A 21,310-nucleotide genomic window follows, 5' to 3' on the forward strand; every position below is an offset into this window, starting at 1 on the left:
TTTTTTTTAATAACCAAAGAAAATAAAATTTAGATTCAAATTTTAGTATTTTTAATATAAAAATAAATCATTAAAATACAAAAAAAAAAATTATAACTTTTATAACGATACAATACAAAGATTTAGTATATATATATATATATATATATATATATATATATATATATATATATATATATATATATATATATATCAAAGCAATTAAAAAAAAATCAAAATAACTAAAAAATAAAAAATAAAATCAAAACCATAAGAAAAAATAAAATAAAATCACAACAATTATGAAAAAAAATTAAAACAAAACAAATAGAAAAAAAAAATTCAAAAATTCAAAAAAATAAAAATTAAAAAAATTTGAAAAAACATTAGGAGGATTATGTTTCGAGTTGGCATTAAAAACTATGCTTTCATCATGGTTGTATGTGTTTATGAGACGAACAAATCTGTAGCATATGCTCTTTTTCATGCACATTCGAGGAGACATCTAACACAGAGGGAGATAAGTTAATCTTCATGGTTATTTTTATCACAAATGGACTGTTATCAACATGAGGAATTGGACTAAAATTACACTTTTGATTGTCCATAATCCGTTTCATTTGGCATTAATTTTTGTGTAGGAATCATCAAGGAATTGGCCATTCCTTGTTGAACACACTCATGTTTTTTGTATGCCAAGTTTTTTAGCAGGTTTTGGATGATCATCTCAACATTAAGGAGATTAAATTGTGACCACAATTGGTCTTCAAAAGACTAATTTCATGAGAAATCCTAAAGAACAAGTCCAGAAAATAAACAAAATTTCTAGAAAATTACAAGTTCTTGAACTTCCAGTAATAGTTTAATGGTTTCAAATGTTGCATGACAGATAAGAAAATTCGAAGACTTGGGGATTTTTTGTAAGGGTACAAGGATGGTGAAATACCTATCAACACTTGAATTTGATGTGCAGATTAGTTATATTTGACAGTTTGCATGCCATCAATCATTAATTTTTTCCCCAGCAAGAGTCATTATCCATTCCTCACAATCCACATACACTTCACTACATTTCATCAATCCTAACCCATCAATAAAACCAACGAAGCTCATCTACAAACTTTTTGTTCCACTTTACATATATATTGTCAGTTTCCTTTTGTAAATAAAACCTTGCTTCCATACACCATTGAGTCCATAGTCCTTGAGTCTAAATATTTTTCTAAAAACACCTTGAAGCTTGCATGCCTTAAGGGCAAGATATCATGTCGATAAACAAGGGAATACATCAATGTCCCTTGTTCGTCAGATCTCCTAAGTATTCGACCATAACAAATTCATTAATACTTAGAAAGATGTGTTCAGGGCATCTTGACTCTCTTCCACATCAAAGAAGGGAGCTCTCGTGTAGTGGCATCCATTAACGACCACTAAGTTAACAATTTCTTGTTATGTTCGACACTGAAACATTTAATCACATGACAAGAATTGTGCCAACAAGCGTTGAAGACTTGAAGACCAATCATTTTGTAGCAGAGGAAGCAGATTTACTTTCATTATTATTTAGTCTTTGATATAAATGACTTGAGGACAATTCAATCAATAAGGCTGGGGGGGGAAGTGTAAATTCTAAATTTTGTATACCTTCCAAGCCTTATACATTTCTAGCCGCATTCAGCAACAGATTCTGAACATTCAACAGAAGATCCCGAACATGTAGCAGAAGATCCAACAGCCGATTTAGCAGCAAATGCAACAACAATAAAAGATTCACTTTTTCAACTTCATCCACCACTTTCACAGCCAAGCAAAGAAGACTATGATAAAAATTTGTAGCCACACATGCACAGTTCTCATCCATTTTTGAAAGGGTAAGTTGAGGTATGATATTTTCTAACTTTTAACCATTTAATTCCTTGAAAGCTAGAATGATAATTTTTGGAAAAAACTTCCTTTCCTCATTTCATAAAATTGCCAAAACCATCAGTTTGGGGGAGGGATACATTTACATTCATACTTTGTCACCTTCATATTTTTCCATATTCATATATCACATTCTAAAACCCACATACTTTCAAAATATATTTACTATTACATCATCATGAGCATAAAAATGGCTTTGTAAAAAGTATTTAAAAGATAATTGAATGCCAACACAATCATGGTTGTTACACAAGAACCAACCATGATGCATTCCAACGAAATATTTTGCAATAAAAATCACATGATCATTATGCAAAGATCATACATTGAATTTGAATGCAACAAACAAAATATGGTTGAAACACAAGAACCAACCAAGTTGCAATTCAACAAACACACTTTGCAAAAGTTAAGCAAATGATATCATGCAAAGTCTAAGCCAAAGCTCAAGTATCAAAAGTAATGTAATAGATTGCATGAGGACATGCAATACCTTCAGTTTGGGGGTATGTTGGGCCTAGGAATTATCCTTAAAATACATCCACTTTCACTCCATTCACACATTTTCTCACCTCTATTCCACCACCATGTCACCACATCAGCTTCACTTTCATCATTATATGGGTTACCTTTGTGTTTTCCAAAACATTATTAATTCTTAGTATTTTTAAGAGAATTTATGGTTAAACTTTAGAAAATAATCTCCATATACTTATACCTAACAATTAGAATGAGTTTGTTGACATGTGTAGGTACAAAGGAAGCTTCCAAGGCATCTTTATGTGGCACTCTATGTTCAAATTCGAATTTGAGGAGATCATGGACCTCATGGAGAAGATCATGGACCTCATGGAGGAGATCATGGAGGATAGGGTTATGTGTCACCATTGGTTGAGAAATATGTGGGTCAAAGGAGGGAATAGTGGATTTACATTTATGAGTTTGTTATCATAGCTTTTGTATAAATAGGAGTGTTATCTCCTTCATTTGTAATCTTCATTTTTTAATCTTAATTTTTAGAATCTAGAAACTTAGTCCTTCATTTGTAACTTTAGATTTTAGAATCATTGTAATGTAGAGTTTAGGACCTCTTGGAATGTAGAACTTGGAGCTTGTAATTGCAATTTTCAATTGATGATAAATAAAGTGGATTGGATTTTCTTCTACATTTGACTTCCTTCTAAAGCATGCTTGTGGAGCTATGGAGGGACCCCATTGCCTCACTTGCATACTTGTTTTGGTATAGTAAGATTTCATCTATGTTTTAATCTCATTAGTTTAAGGATCTTGATGCTGGAAATATAAATGAATAGTCTCTTGGAAGAGAGATTTAATATTTCCTGTAATCAATTTGAATTATGTTTAAATGCCTTCATTTCTTAGTTAATTGATTAAGATGTTAGAAATATTAATTAACAGTCTTCCGTAAGGGAGATTTGGCATTTATTCACCTAGCTTAGTTTAGTTTGTCTCTAAGTCCATATATATTGGATGATCCTTGAAGTTTACTTACCCGGATTGATAGTAAATGAAACTCTAATTTGCATCCGCATTTTAAACCAAAAAATGCTCCTTTACGATTCTAGATTCAAATATTTTAAAGGGAAATTCCATACACGCTAGATGGGACCCTATGAGGTGGTCAAACTGTTTGAAAATGGAGCACTAGAGATCAAAGCTATTGATGGATGGAATATTGTGTTCCCGGTAAATGGGCATAAATTGAAGGTATATTTTCAGCCCCTTACTAAAGGGGATTTTATGAAGCAAGTCCAACTCCAATCTGAAAAGGAGTTGGTAGGTGGTAACACCAACTTGTTGAAGATTTGATCCTTTATTTTCCTCATTAGAAAAAAAATAATAAAAGAAAAAAATGACAATTTTTTTCCCATAATTATGAAAATCAGTTGACTAACATGATTGTAGAAGGATCAACCTGAAAACCATTACACTGGTAGGAAGATCAAAATTTCAATAAAAGGGTAATGTTACTTGATTTTTAGATATGATTGCTGCCACCAAGAAGAAATAGGTTCAAGGAACCCAGCCCTTACCCATGTTTGGGGTAACTAGCATGGGAATTTTTATCCAAGTAAACGCTTAATTCCCACTGCAATTACTTTTTCCAGCACCAGTGCAGGTAGACCTTGAAGAAAAAATTATGCCTTTCTTCTATTTTCCCATTTCGTAATTCCCACTATTTATATTTTTCTAAATACCTAATGAATTACCCTCCTCTTTCTTCTAAACAAAACTACCCTTACCCGATCTCGTAAAATCCCTCTATTTCCCTTGAATTTTTTTCATATCCCATTCTCGTTTATCCCCCTTGGTGATATTATTCTTGGAATCCTTGCAATAATGTTCCTTCCCATTTGGAAAATAACCCCTTTCCATCTTCTTTATTCCCTCATAAATTGATTGTAGAATTTGATGCAGCCAATCGATAAGGCATGCTCATGAAACACCTAAGAATGGTGAATAAAACTTTCCTTGTATATTGAGGCAAAAAAAAATTCCAGTTAAGAATTGTGTTCTATCAGAATTATTATTTTGGTAAAATCCCTCGTGCAAGATGCACAGTGCAAGCACGATGCAGTGCAAGCAGTTAGTGCAAGCACGATGTAGTGCATGTAAGATCAATGTTGGAGTGTGGTCGATTGTGGAAACAAGTGTAAAACAAATTTCACATAGTACAAGAGCATCTTATGAAGAATGTTTACGGAATTTTATTACTTTGCACACGAGTGATTCCTACACTGATAGATCATAGCATTATATATTTTAATTGATACTTTGTTTTATCATTTACTGACTCAGGAAAATTTTTAAAGTAAAATATATATTGGGTTCTGAAATCTAATTTTTTAGTGGGCACTGAAATATGTCTTAATTGAATTATGAGGTAGACCGTGGGATAGTACAGGTTGTCCAAAAACTCATAACTCACATACCTTTGAACTAATCTCCCATCACTTGTTCATCATTGTCTTACCTCCTAACCCGATCATTATGACCATTACACTTCTGCCACATCCAATCATTATTGCTCACCCATAACAGGATGATACGTAACTGCATCTGAATAGAGGAGCTGTTATTTTATCATTAAAAATGATCGATTGGATGGGACTAAAAGGACGAAGGATGGATGGACCTCTGGCGTAAAATTGTCAGCAACCATCGGTATCTCTCACTAAAATATTTTTGAGGTTGTGACAGGGAATTGTGGAAAATTCAAACATGGCACCCATAAGGAATGAGCCATCGTCCTTGAAGGAGATAGAATAGACTGGGGAATACGGGAACAGTCTTGCACTATTGCAAGAATCTGGATTCCTTCCATTTTTTCAAAAGTTCGATGGCTTCGACATGGCCGTGGTGCTAGAGTTTATGAAGATGTTTGAAGGAGGCTAAGCAAGGGTCGGAGGAGTCCATTGTGTGAGCTACAGGCTTTCCAACTACAGGGGAGAAGTGCTTCAAAAAGGAGCGTCTTGAAAAGAAACAATGGCGTCAGATTGTGAGTGACAAAAATCTTGAGATTAACTGGAAGAATGGGCTTCCACAAAGTGCCATTATTAGAAAATGGTGAGACCTCATGTTCATACTACATAAATTTGTGACCTGCGAGGGAGATTACACATTAATGTTCGTGTACCACATGAAATGTTGTTGCACTTTGAGTTGGGGAAACTTATTAATTTTCCTTACTATCTACTCCGAAGTCTCAAGAAAATGGTGAAGGGTGTTCAGAGTGGGAATGCAAGCTAAGTCGCAAATAAGCTATATCATCATGGGCTTATCACAATCCTCATCAAGAAAGTGATGGAAGAGAAGGGAGTGACCTGGAAGGCATTCCTGAAGGAGTTTCGGGCGAGGAGTGCAGGGAAGTCTGCAAGCACAAGTACAAGCAAGAAAAGAAAGGCAAAGACACCATCCCCTACCAAGAAAAAGGGAAAAAGCACACTAGTGCAAGCGAAAAAGAAGTCTATCGAAGACACTCCACCCTCGCCAAAGAAAAGAAAAACCAAAACCTCGACAAGGAAGAAGAATGTCTCTCCAGGGACAAATCAGTATCAGTCAAGCTCTCTGATTGTAATTGACGAATCACCTCAGGTTTCTCCTAAAGACCATAACCTTTCAGTGCCTGCAGATGCAACAACCCACACTATCGTAAATGAAGAAAACGTGGAAACGGAAGATGACATATTGTTGTCTACACTTGTTCACAGATTAAGAAAGCATAAGATGACACCAAGTGCAAAAGAAGTTCAAGCAGAGGGTCACGGGGATTATGAAGCACAAAAAATGGAGACCCTCGACAATTTTGATGAATAAGACATCGAAACCCTCAATGTTTTTTATGAACAATGTACTCAAGCCCATGCTAGTTTAAATGAACAAGGTACTGAATCCCCTAAAGAATTGGATGAACAGGGAATTAAAAACCCTGTGGAGTTAAGTGCACAAGGTAGTTAAACCCTTGGCATGAAGTTTGTGGAGGGCATCAAAACCTTTGGTGATAAGGAAACCTAGGTGCAAAAACTTTTGGCGATGTCATAATGCAAACACTGGACAACCTTAGTCTCGACAATGACGAGACTTGCTTGGAGTCCATTGCAGAGAAGGTATTTACACCAGAGAATCTGAGCACAGAGCCCTCTACCCTCTACCTCAACAACCGAATAGTGGAATTAGAGTAGCAAGTTCATGACCTGGAGGCTTTGAACCAGGTCATGAAGGAGAAAAATTGGAAAAAGCAAGGTGAGGTAGAGCTACTCGCAAAAGTCAAGAAGCAGAGACAACAAGTGAAAGTATGGAAGTATCGGGCCACCAAGTGCTACAAACACCTCAAGAAGGTGACTAATCAGCTGAAAGGAGCCCAAGGTAAAAATATGAAGGTAATGAAAACAACGATAAGTATTGAAGTACGAGATTGAGAGCTGGCCACCCATTTTTAAAGATTTTTTGCAGAAGTTAAAATGTTGCGTGAGGACACACAACAACTTAGGGATGGGAGGATGTTGGTGTCCCAAATTGCTCTATTTTTTACCTATTCCCATAATCCTTAACCTTTGTTTTATCTCTATTTATCCCTCTCATTCCTGCATTAGTCCAAGATAATCATCTATTCCTACATATATTTTGTATTTCATAATTAAGTTTTATTTAGTGCTTTATTAATTACTTTACATAGATTTCATACCTTTTAGTATCTCTTGTAACTTATGTTTAACTTTCCTAAAATTAATTGAAGAACTAAGTGTTAATCATTATTTAGCATGTTCAATGTAGGCGGATTCATGCACCACTAACGATGTTGCTCCATGATCTCTGTGATATTCCATGCAGGAGATTTTGATCCACAACTCCTAGTTCGATTGCAGACTATTTGAGGATGGACATTGGTAGCATATAGTGAGGGATTCTTGCCAAGAATATGGTCTACGTCCAACAAAGTCCATGTTTTATTATAACCATCAGCCGATTTTGCAAAGTTCATTTATTAGTCCATTTGGCCGAAAGGCTTGAATAAGAAATGACTATAATTAGCAGAATATGGCTAAGGCCGAGAGACTATATATAATGTAGACTATAGGTAGAGCCAGGCTAGCGATCTCTGAGTTGTAATTTTGCTTACTTTGTAATTTTGCTTACTCTGTAATTTTGTATCGCCCTCGATTCTGGGCTAGACTCGCATTATCATGTATATTTGCTGATAAAGTTAACAGAAGGAATGCACCATGTTTTCTTCACATTATGTTAAGTTTTTATTTCATGCGTGATTAAGTGCTGAATCGTTTTGTTTCCTAAAATGGAAACGAGCTAGTTGGCTAGGGCCTAGCCAACCCAGCTCATTTATCCTTGTGCTTTTGCCATTTAAAAATTCTGTGTGAACATTTATTCATTTGCAGTTGTGTGGCTTTGATTGCTCTTTTGTTTATTTTAGAGTTTTGATTTCAATTCATATCATAGTCAAGCGAGAACGGATCCGTAGTTTGGAAGTTTAATTAAGTTTATTTTTTTCTTGCAATTTCATTCCTGTAATTTTTGCCTTAGTTTGCTTCTGCTTGGGTCGTGGAGGAAGATTCTTCCTGTACCAGTGCATGTAGTGTCATACACTCTGGTTTTACTTTACGACAAGTGTTACATTCCTTTCCTACTTATAATTTCATTTATTACTGCAAGAAAACGTAATATGGATTCCAGTAATCATTCTCAATGTTAAGAATTATACTTCTGAAGGATCTTTACATGAATTAAGAAAGAACATTATTACAAACACTATACTTTATACTTGTAGTTTATGCATTAAGAACAAGGGACAAAAATGCTATAAGTGAATTGCCGAAAGTTAGTTGATGCATGCAAATTACTTTGACTACTACTTAATTATTTCAAATTGTTTTTGCCTTATGAAATTTACCTCCATTGCAAAGTTCAGGTAATTAAAGCATTTTTTTTCACATGTGATTTATCTCAGAATCTAGCTTGCAATTGCAAGACATGTCTTTTAATCATTTCAAAATTAAATTGGAAACTTTGGTAAAGGAATAGTTGTCTCGATGCAAGAGCTGGTCTCTTGTCACAGGAACAGAATGCTCGAAGCCTTGAGGCTTAGAGCACCTCCATAAAGACATAAGTCTTCAGTAAGGAAGGTAGAATATACTTTTTTGACATAAGTACCATACCTGCACTAGTGCAAGTAGATTGCAATAGTAAAAGAACAGGTTTCTTGGTGTAGAAGGAAGATCAATTGGGAAATAGACCTCTGCAAGGGCCCACTTGTTAAATTGTTAGCCATCTATACTAAAGATAAACATAGTATTTCATTTTAGCATTTAGTATTGCTTCCAGTTGTGTGAAATTTCCTTTCCTTGATTTCCTCGCAAATTATTCTTTTACATTCCAGCACTAGAATTGATTTGGTGTCGATTGTCTTTAAGATTGTTTTCTATCAAATTCTGCAACATTTCATTTAAGTAGTAGGATTAGGAATAGGAAAAGTCCATACCACTTCTGGGATTGATTGTGCTTCGTCTCTAAGTTTATGAAATTCATGGGTGGACAATTAAGTGTTGAGGAGTTTGCTTCAGTGCAATTCCTACACCCAACAATGCTCTTTATCGAAAGGAGTGTAAAGTTTGAAGAAGATGCTTTGCATGCACCACTAGGTAAACATGTTAAAAATTTTCCCTCACCATTATTTGATGAGTATGCAAATGATACTTGAGATCAAAATTTTGATCTAGGTGATCCTTTTCCTGCGACACTTATTGGACCAACAGTTGTTGAACATCGAGACCATACTTCCTCATGTAGATCGAAAGATTCTTGACAACTTTTAGCACAAAAAATGGCGCAACATGAGTGATCTCCTAGATGATCCTGCCATTATACCTCAATTTGAGGAATATCAATAAGAACTCTTAGATATGTATCCATCCATGCATATGATCCATGGACTTGTGCAGAAGCAACTGGTTATCCTGAATGAGAAGAAACTATGGATGAGGAATACAACTCTCTCATTGAGAACCATACCTGGGATCCAGTTCTGCTACCTTCCATTCGTAATCTTGTGAGGTGCAAGTGGGTTTATCAGACCAAGAAAGCAACATATGGCCAAGTTAGTCGATATAAGGCATGGTTGGCGGTGAAAGGTTTTCAAAAGGTACATGGTGTTTACTATGATGATACCTTTTCTCTAGTGCAAAAAATGGATTCCATTCAACTAGCTCTCTCTTTTGCAGTAGCAATAGGATGGGAGGTGCATCATATGGATGTGAAGAATGCCTTTCCTCATGGTGATCTAGAGGAGGAAATATACATGGAGTAGCCACATCGATACATGCAAAATTAATCTCTGGTATGTAAACTAAAGAAGTCTCTCTATGGCCTCAAGAAGGCACCTAGAGTGTGGTATGCAAAGATGGATTCATATTTGTTATCTGAAAATGTTGTATGCTACAAATCTGATTCCAATGTTTAGTTTTTGAAGAAAAATGACTCATTGTTGATGATAGTACTCTATGTAGATGATATTTTGATAACAAGTAGTTCAACTTCTGCCATCTTTGAGATTAAAACTACATTGCATAAGCAATTTTCTATGACATACATGGGCTTTTTAAATTTCTTCCTTGGACTAGAGATCAATTAGAGTGGTTTTGGGATTACCATTTCTCAACCAAAGTATGTTAGAGATCTTTTGGCACAATTTCAAATGAGTGACTGTGTTGCCACTTGCTGCAAAAGAGGGTTCCAGTTGTAAAAAAAGGGAAAAAGAACAGAGATGTTTGGAGCTAGCCTCCAAGCCATATGTTATCCATGATAACCCCTAGAAATATTTTTTTGTTTGTGTCGACCGGATAAATCGTTCTTGCGGACAAGACCGATCTCCCTAGTATCTACTGATATCTAGCGACAAGCAAGACAAACAAATTCTATCTTTCTCTAAATATTGTGATTTATAAATAAAAGCCAATAGATGTTTTAGACCCTACCTCAAGTCCAGTTCCAGTTTGTGGAATCCACGCTCCATTCGTCCAAATGAGCTCCCTTTTAAAGAACCCGCAAACACAAACAAGAACACATCAAATAACACCTGCATAGCCAATATAATAAACCATATTTATGATGATGATCAAGGAATTCATGAAATAAACCATAGAAGACAATTTATTGAGAAAAATGAATCTGATTGTATTAACTTTAAACAAAGAAGAACTTTACAACCTTGGTGCCTTGATGTTGTACAAGCTCCTCCCAGGGTCCAGCAAGAATCTCCTCTACTTTGACAAGTTTCACTCTCTTCCCAAAGAGATCAAAGGTTGTGTAATCTCTCCTCTCAAGCTCAATTAGGAAGTCTAAATTCCAACAACATTTACCCTAAAAAATATTCAGCTTTTAACCTCTTTAGCAACCAGCCTAATGCCTCATTTTATAGTGCAGAGGAAGGAAGTTACCAGGTCCACCTTCAAAGGGATAGAGTCCTCCTTCAAAGAGATAAGCTCCTCTCATCAAGGGGTTAGCTCCTTTAGTTATGGGATGCATGAACCACCTAGGAGCGAACTTGCCACCTCAAGATTCCTTCTAGAAGCGTCCAGAATTAATCCAAAGTGAGATTTTAATAATAAACTTGCGCCTTTTTTACTTTTACAAGGGTCTGCACCCATTCCTTTAGACACAGAGCGGGCAGGTCCGCAGGTAACATGACCAAGGGGTGCGGGACCGCAGGTAATGCTAAGAGAAAGTGCGAAACCAGAGTTTTAGAGATTTTCAGGGACTTTCTCTCATTTTTAAGGCTTGACATGAAGAGCTAAGGTTTGAGACTTGCAAAGGAGCACAGTATGAGTGATGATAGACTCACACTGACTGCAGAAAGTCATGGTGACAATATTTTGTGTAACAGATTTCCCCCTAAAGTGCGAAGTCTGTAATAGATAGTATTTGTCATCTAAGAAGAGTGAAGTAATTTATCATTTCGAGGATCATCTTATGGAGAGCCTGGTTGGAACCTGTAAAAACATTCAATACAAAATACATATATGAGATCATATCATTGCTGAGGTAGGCATTCCCATACTCAGATCAAAAATGACTAGAAAACTAACTAAACTGCTCTGATATAGGAATGATCTTGTAATACATCACAAGTATAAACATATGTAGACACAGTATGGGTGCAACCATCTATTTATGAATAGTCCACTGTATAGTGAATAACAAAATTCATCGCAGCCTGGATGGTGGAAACTAGATCCATGGTCTTGATTTCTACTTCCCGAAATAGTACGATTCTATCCATGTGAATGAATCTGTCGAAGTCGAACATGGTAGAAACCACTTGATTACCAGTCATTGATGTAAACTGTTAACAAGTGTGAGAGAAACCACCAGTAATGTCAATGGCTTTCAAAGTACTCAGTACAATCCATGAAATGTGAACATATGTGTTGATGTCGAACATGTCACGAAATCCTTTGATCGAAGGTCAATGATGCAACCTATCGTCGAAGGCGAGAAACCTACCATTGAGGCATGTAGATCCCAAGGTACTGACGATTTCTAGATCATCTTTCTAGATAATGAGATGAAGTCGATAGAAAGTGATCCGTCGTAGGCAAGCCCACAATACGAAATCATAGATCAAGTTTTAAGAAATATAGTTGCAAGGACTGACTCAGGGATGGTCAAGATAGATGACAGATATTTTGTAGATGAATGGTTTATTTTCACTGACCTCTTGAACACATAACGACACTGCAGATGGTTTTGGTGACAATTGACCCAAAGCTAATACCTAGAAACTAGTTGAACACTTTCAATATGGTTTGATTAACTGTTAGGCAAAGGATTTCCCAACTCAAGTGGACAAAAAGTGCCTTGTTCAAGAGTGGTAAAATGTTTTTCTGAGACACAAAGTATGACAAACAGGTTGATTTTTCTCTCTTTTCCCCCACCATTTCTGGCAAGTACCTCTTTATTTTTGACAAGCTTGAGGAGGATAACATTTTATTGATTATAAGCTCATCCTTCGGATGAGTCCAACTTAGTTTAAATTCGAACCCTAAGAAGGAGTGTTATGTCCTGTTTGTAATTGAACAAGTCCTTTACTATTAAATTTTAACGAGTCCAGTATAAGAGAAACTCGGTGTTTTTCAATTTTAGGGAGTCAGAAGAAAAACTTAAGAAAACTCCATGGTTTTCCTTTTTCATAAATTTGTGTCTCTCAAGCCCAAAAAAGTATAAAATAATACTTGAGAGAATCGCTTGACCATTACGATCAAGGAGTACTTTTCATAATTAGTGTCTCTAATATGAAAAAGTAAAAAAGCGATCAACGACACATCGTTTTAAAACCAATATCGAATTTGAAACGAAAAAAATCCGGCAATCTTTTCATGTTTATACGGTCAGAAAAGATTTGTAAGTGGACCGTCCTTTTAATTCCATTTTAATGAGCTTAAAAAGAAAAACTCAACAATCTTTTCATGTTTTAGGAGTCAAAAAAGAGCTTAAAGATGAATCTAATGTTTTTTTGTCGAAAATGATCAATTTTGCCTGGAAAATCCGATATCCTGCACAAAATCTCAAACATTACTCATACTTGCTTAAAAATATAAAAAAATGCATCAAAAAGTTACCTCTTTAAAGTGAAAAATAAACAAATTAAAAATTCATTTTTTCAAAAAAGCTTTAAAAAGGGCTTTTGTAAATTCATTTTTACCATTTGACTTCAAAATGAGAGAGAGAGCTTTTGGGTAAGAAACTTCCTGTGAAGATTGCGGAAAATCCGTCTGTTGGAATCGAACACCATCACATCCAGGTAATCCACATCACTTTACTCTTGCACTTCAACTGTTTGAATTTTGCTTTTAGGTTTTTATTTTGATTTTTAGGAAGAATTTTCTTTAAAAGTCCGCTCGCGGGGGTCCGTAGGCGCAGCATGCAAAGCCTGCGGACCTCGACGTTTTCCTACATAGGAAAGAGCCAAGGGCCCGCACCTACTGTTCGAGAAGAGTGCGGACCTACGCACTATCTCTAACTGGAGAGTGCGGTCCCCGCGGCATAGGTTCTAAAATTCAAAATTCTTCAAATTCTGCCCAAAAACTTTGATTTAAAATATTCTAATCCTCCTTTTCTTTCAATGTAGGTTATACACCATGCTTAGCTGGCAGGAATGGGAGCACGAAAATGTGGACCTCGCCGCAATCAATCATCAACCTTCAATTGATGCGTTAAAGGCATGCGAGTTATTTAAATTTTGGGCCATACCTAGCATGAGGGCCCAAGTAGACTTTCTGTAATGGCTAGTGGACAGGTGGAATATACAGGACCAATGTTTCATTATTGGTGGCCACCAGCTCGAAATGGAGCCAGAGGACATTTACTTTTTGACTGGTTTGCCCAAAAGAGGTGAACAATTAACTCTATTCGGGACTAGGCCAGGTGGCCAGTCTGTCGATAGTCTCCGGCTAGAGTTTTGTCACGACCAAACCAAGGACAAAGGGATTGATATCAAAACCATCTCCTGTCCTGAACTCAAAGTAATTTCATTTATTGTCACCAGACTCTGCGGAAGTGCAACACTACATATGGCCACCGGATCCCAAATGCGGATGGCAGTAGACTGTTTTCGAGGCACCGTCTTCAATTGGTGCGAAGCTGTGTTGGCTAATGTAAAAGGCCAACTGACTAGAGCAAAGAACGGACAACTGAAAAACTTTGGATATGGATTCTTAGTTGTGAGCTTTGGTCTGGAGAGGGTCCCAATGTTGGTCCCACAGCATCTTTCCGTTGAAGCTGGACTTCCCCGAGAGCCCAAACTGATGCGTTGGGTTGCAGTTATGGCCCGCCATCCTGAGGAGGGTTCAAAGGTTGTTCGATTTCCTCCTGAGTATTTTCATTGGTTGGAGAACCAAGTTTTTACGATTCAGGATTTTCCTTATGGTGGGATGGATTATCATGGTGACCCAGACATGGCTCTTCCACCAAGAGAGCAATGGGATGACTCAGGTAAAATCATTTTCAACATTTTTTAATTAAATTTTTTATTTTTTTTAAATCGTCTCAAAACTGATAGTAAAAAGTTTCAAATGCAGATATAAGTCCACGGCGCCAAACCACTCTCCGGCCCTATGAGAGGAAACAGCCAACTGCAGCAGCACCAGCCCCACGGGACGAATCTACAGAGACCTTAGCCGAATTGGAAAACCATCTAGAGTGTTTAATAGCAGACATTCCAGAGACTAGGATAGATGACATTCCTCTTAGGCTACAACGCTATGTGATTAGGGTCCCAGGACCTTTCAGGAGGTTCCTTTGTAGGGTGGCCTGTATAGTGGTTTCTTATCATGATCATCACCAGTGATAGGATGATCGCTTGTTGTAGACTCATATGACATTTTTGCTTTTTGTACTATCATTTTTGCCAATCATAAGGTGTTTTTCGACCTATGATCGAAGACGATGTATATTTGACACACTTCTATGCTATGCTATATCACTATTACTGGCTATCTTGTAAAACATGTTATGGAATGTTTTTAAATTTACTGTTTGATTATTGCAAATGTCTACTGAACATTCGAGAAGCAATTGCATCTGCTAATGTATTTAAATATCTTGGAATATGTTGATATTCAATATAATCAAATTCACGTTCCAAGAGACGAACTCTTAAAAATAATCTTAATAACACCGGATTTCTAATGGCATAAATTCTATTAAGCTGCAATACAATGAGTTTAGAATCTAACCTCACAATCAAACTCTGGATCCCAAATGAGACGAATTCAGATAATAACTCAATCACTGCACTATACTCTGCAATGTTGTTCATTGTTTGACCGAGGCTTACCCCATGCATAGATACCAACTCATCAGAGGGTGAATAGATAACCCAAGTTGCAGAAGAAATGTTTCGTGTATTACGACAAGCACCATCAGCAAAACCAATGTATGTTTGAAGAGACGTCGACATATGCAATATCAAGAGTAAAATCAAGATAAACAGGAATAATGACAAAGACACTCTCTAAACTAAGCACACTTTTCTAATTTAAAACACACCAACTAGAAAGAAAAACTAACCTAACTAAAATCTCCACACCTAGATTTAAGCATAATATTTCTTCAGGTAAAGACCATTTCTGGGTTTACCTAAAGAGACACCGTCAAAATATACCAATTCATAGGCCCCTTTTGCCAACTTTCGCTTAACAACATAAGTACCATACCATATGGGTACGAGTTTTCCAGCACCTAACTTATCATTTGCTTGATCGTACAGTAAGACTAGGTCTCCTTCCGAAAAATTACGAGGCATAACATTTTGATCGTACTGAGCTTTAAAATGTTTGGCATGAGTTTCGATTGCTAGGGCAGCATCACATCTATTCTCATCTAGGTGAGCCAAGTATAACAAACATTTCTCCTCTTCAGAAGTGGCTGGAAGTAATTATATGGCTATTTGCAATGATGGGATTTTGCATTCAATGGGTAACACAGCTTCCAAATCGTAAACTAGTTGGAAAGGAGTGAAACTAGTTGATGTTTTTACTGAGGTTCGATACGCCTAAAGCGCTGAAAATAACATGTTATGCTAATTCGACCTATGAATCCCAATGATTCGTCGGATCATAATGACTAGAACTTTGTTGATGGCTTCAACCAGACCATTAGCCTGTGGGTAATATGGAGTAGAACTATCGTGATGCAGGCCAAGTTGATCTGTTAGTTCAGTCATCATAATATTTCGAAAATGATGCCCATGATCAGTGATAATCGCTTGTGGAACATGGAACCTAGAAATTATATGATTGAAAACGAAAATCGTAGCAGTTTTGTTGTCTGCCAAAAATGTAGGCATCGCCTCGGCCCACTTGGTAAAATAATCTACCGCAAGGATGATATATGCATGCCCCCCCAACTAAGTGAGGGTTACATGTAATAAAATCGATACCCCATTTTTCAAAAGGACCGACGACAATTATAGGGAGGAGAGGAGCAGGTGGAGCACGCATCTTTCGATCAAAAATTTGGCAGTTGTGGCATTTTCGGACCGTGTCAATACAATCTTTAAACAAAGACGGCCAAAAATAGCCAGCGCGCAATATATTTTGGGTTTTGCCAAACCCAGACATATGACCGCCACATGCTCCAGAGTGACAGTCATTTAGAACCCTTTCAGCTTCCTCATGAACTAAACAACGTTGGAAAACAGAGTCCGCCCCACGACGATAAAGTGTATCTCTAATAATTTTGTATTGTTGGGATTGGAATCGTATTTTCCGACGCTAAGATCTTGAAATTTCAGGCCGAAAGGATTGGGTTTGGAGATAAACTATGATATCTCCATACCATGGATCAAGAGTGCTGATAAGAAACAAGGATTCGTCTACAATGGGCTCTTCTGCCGCAGTTTCAGTATCAGCACGCGGGAAGTCACACATCAACTCCGCAAAAACTAAAGATTTCTTTGACTTAGATTTTTCAAATTCCTAGTCAAATTCCTGCAGGATAATAATCCATTTGGAATACTTGCCCCCTAGCAATTGTTTGGTCAAAATAGGGTTGCAGTCAGAAATTACGGTAGTTTTGCGTAGTAAAATGTAATGACGAAATCGTTGGACAGCCTGAACATCTGCCAATGCCGATTTCTCCACATGTGAATACCGATTTCTCCACATGTGAATACTTTAGCTCAGTTGGATTCAAAGTTCGACTAAGGTAATAAATCACATGTTCACTACCCAATGCATCTTCCTGAACTAATACCATCCCAATGGTGGAATGAGAGGCGGCGAGATATAAGAAGTAGTCCTGGTTGTAGTTGGGAGGATGCAATAACGATGCATGGGTCAATGCATGTTTAAGTGCATCAAAATATTTTTCAGCTATCTCATCCCAAAGGAATGGAGTATTCTGTTTCAACAACCTGGTAAAACCCTTTGTTATCTCGGCGTAGTTAGGAATGAATCGACGTAAAAAGTTTACATTCCCTTGCAAACTTTGGAGTTGGCGAAGAGTCGAAGGAGGAGGCAATTTGACAATAGCTTCAACCTCCGAGGGATCAACACGAATGTCGGCTTTCGAAACAACAAATCCTAGTAAACGACCCGTTTCTATACAAAAAACACATTTGTGTGGATTCAACGTAATTTGATAATGCCTACATCTCATAAAGATTGCTCGTAAATGAATAAGATGATCGTCTCTACCTAATGAATGAGCAGGTAAATCATCGAGATAGGGTTGAACAATGTGCTTGATGTCATGAAACGCGTAAGACATAGCTCTTTGAAAAGTTGCTCCAGCGTTCTTGAGCCCAAAAGGTAATTTGCAATAAGAAAATGTCCCCCATGGACAAATGAAAGCCGTTTTTCGTTGATCAGCAGGTAGAATGTTGATTTGATTGTAGCTGGAAAAACCATCCATAAAGGAGAATATTTCACTGTCGAAACAATCATCAATGATTTGATCGATATAGGGAGTTGGAAAATTGTCTTTTGGACAAGCTCGATTAATATCCCTATAATCGATACATATTCTTATCGTCCCTTGTTTTTTATTAACAGGAACAATATTCGATACCCAATCCGTTAAGGGAATTGGATAAATGAAACCTGCTTTAAGTAATTTCTCAACTTCTGCTTTAATAGCAGCAGCTTTTCGTGGGTGAATCTGACGCAAACGTTGCCGGACGGGTTTAGCACCCGGGTATGTTTTAATTTCGTGAACAATAATTGTTGGATCAATTCCTGGCATTTCCTCATATGACCAAGCAAACACATCACGGAATTCTTGAAATAGGGCCTTGTATGTTTGAAATTCATCTTCCGTACAGGAGGCACCTATATGAATGTTTTCAACAATTCCAGGTTTAACTGAAATGTCAATAGGAACTGTTCGAGAAATATTGCCCAAATTTAACTCAGAATCAGGATTTTGCAATGGATTTTGTGGTTCCTTGACATAATCAGTAGTAAAAATAGATGAAAAATCATTTTCAAAACGATCAATCTCAGGTAAGAGCGAATATCTATGATGAAGATCGTCTCATGGTAAGTCACCAATAAAGAAAATTTCACGAATCTGCTCATCAGTGTGAACAAATTCAGAAAAAGTTGTTGAATTTGAGTTTGATGTTGAAAGTGATTCTTCATGGACCACATTCATTAAGTCAATTTCGGTTGAAGAAGAGTCGGAAAATGACTGTACAGCCTGATACGCAATTTCATAGGGACTCAAAGGCATAGCATCACCAAATGAATCCATCTCATATTCGGAAGGTACGATCCAAGGATCATCATAAACAATCGTGTCTGATGAAATCATATGAATGGTTGCAGTAGAAGGCGATATGTTAGGAGGAGGAAAGGAAAAAGTTCCTAGTAAACCAGAATCTTTAACTAATCCTACTCCAACATCCTTATAAGGGATTGTTGTTTTGCCAACATGCTGGATACTTTCAGAAGAGGTTGGGTCGGATGAAAAGTAAGTTAGCTAGTCTATAGTTACGATCTTTCCATTATGAGGAAACTTTATAAGAGGAAAGACTAATGAAACAACAACAGTCATAGCGTAAGACCAACTACGACCCAAGAGAAGGTTGTAATCTAGAGGGGCATCAACCACTTCCACATCTAGATTAACAGTTTTTCCTTCAACCCCTATAGGTAAATCCTATAGAATTCCAAAAGGATGGAACCCATGGCCATCAAAAGCCTTTAGAATCGTTGGGGATTGATTAAGTGTAGGAGGACCAAGCGATCTCCAACACTGGATCGACATAATACATGTTGAAGCTCCCTCATCAATCACAGTCCTATAGCAAGGTCTGTTTTTAACTAACACTAGAATCTGGAAAGCCATTTTATGAGGTAAGCGAGGTGTACTATTTTCTAAATCGAAGATTATAAGGTTCGAGTCCTGAATATCAACAACTCCTATAGTCGAAAATAGAAATTTACGCTGTGCTGGACATGATTGCAGCACCTCCAAAGCCGACATTGCTGAAGGTGAAATAGCTAAATCTTCAACAATGTTATAGTCCTGAACATCTCTCGCATGTGGATTGAAAGCTGACTTGCGAAGTATACCCTTGGTGGTGGTTTGATTACTAAGTCTGGGTTAGGTTTCTCAATCTGTAGCAGATCCGAACCGGGAGTTGAAGTTGATGGGTTCGAATTAGAAGATTCTGCTTCCTTACCACCAACAAGACTTTTACTTCCATAATCTTGCGATCGTGTCGCAATCCTAACATGGGACATCATCATTATGGGTTCTTCTCAGGAATTTGAGGAAGAACCTATCATCTTACTATCTTGACTAGGAAAAGGATCCTTCAAGACAGTAGGTGTTTGAGAACCTTTGATGATTTTCGCAACCTCAGCGCGATGAGGGCAGTCTCTTGTAAAATGCTCCTCATCACAAATGAGACAAGGATAACGAGGTTTACGTTTCTCATCAGTAGATCCATTTTATCTGGTTTATCTTTCAAATTTTTATCTGATTTATTTTTCTTCTTCCCCTTCTTCTTACCGCCGGATTTTGATTTGGCCATAGATGACTCTACAACATGAATATCGGCAAAAATTTCAGTGGAAGAGTGTCCTGTTGGGGAATCTGGTAAACTTATAATAGGAGAAGAATTCTTGGAAGATTTCTTCTTACTTTTGGTGTTAATTGAACGAATCATACCGTCGGCAGCATGAGACCCTGAAGGAGCTGTAGTTGTTTGATTTTGTTTAGGAAGGTCGAGGATTTTCTCGTGTAAAGTACCCGACTGCGTATAAACGAGGTCAAGGTACTGAGCTTGAGCAATTACTTGCTCTTTAGTAACAACTCATGCCTTAGCTACATCCTCAGTGATTTTAGGTAATAATGATTTAACAAACCATTCTGCTAAGATTTGATCCGGAATAAAAACTTTCACTAAACACCGTCGACATCTCCATTCATGAATGTGATCTAAAATATAAGTGGACATTGACTATTTTAATGAAGTTAATAATTCTGTGCCATTGTCATATCTGACAGGCAACTGAAAATGAGTTAAGAATGAAGTAGCTAGCTGACTAAAATTATAAAAAGTGACTCATGGTAACTCAATGTACCACTTGGCCGCAAGACCAATTAGAGTGCGTTGAAAAAGACGTAAACAAATTGAATCATCTAAAATGGAGTTAGATGCACACCAGAGGTGATACGTCATCACATGGTTTGACGGATCCTCTCCTAATTTACCTTCAAACTTTGGGATATCACTGGGCAACTTATTCGACATTGGCAGCCAAAACGGAAGATAATTGATCGGATCGTTCGTAAGGCACGATAAGTCGGGCAAGTCCAAAGTTGCAATGAACGTTAACTGACGATTAGGGTCTCGAAAACCCTGGGTCACGAGACCAACCCCAAAAACAGGATATCCAGGATAACTAGGAATTGGAATTGCATTTGGAATATTATATCCTCCTAGAAAACCAGGATTAACCGGACCGTACTGGGGTTGTTGAGGTTGCTGATAAGTATATCCAGGGTACGGTTGATACTGATAGACTGGGTTCTGCACAGCAAGACCAAATTGGTACTGTCCCTGGTACGGTTGATAAGTAAACTGAAGTTGACTTGTGACAACCGTACTTGGACTAGGTTGTCCCATAGGCATTTGAACTGAAGTTTGAATTGTAGGTCCAAACTGAGGTAAAGATGCTTGAGGGATTGATGCAGGAACAATAGAAACTGGAGTTGCCGATACTCCAGAAGTAGGTGGGGTATATTGAAAAGATGTTGCAGCAGTTACAGCAGTCGTTTGAGGCGGAGTTCGAGGCGAACTAGTCCCAGGCTGAGAAACTACACCAGGTGCAGAAGTTTGAATAGTAGGCTGGATAGGTTGTTG

This window comes from Pinus tabuliformis, chromosome 4_2 (genome assembly GCF_031772625.1).
Source record: "Pinus tabuliformis cultivar Carrire ecotype Pingquan chromosome 4_2, CPIR1, whole genome shotgun sequence".
NCBI classification, from domain to species: domain Eukaryota; kingdom Viridiplantae; phylum Streptophyta; class Pinopsida; order Pinales; family Pinaceae; genus Pinus; species Pinus tabuliformis.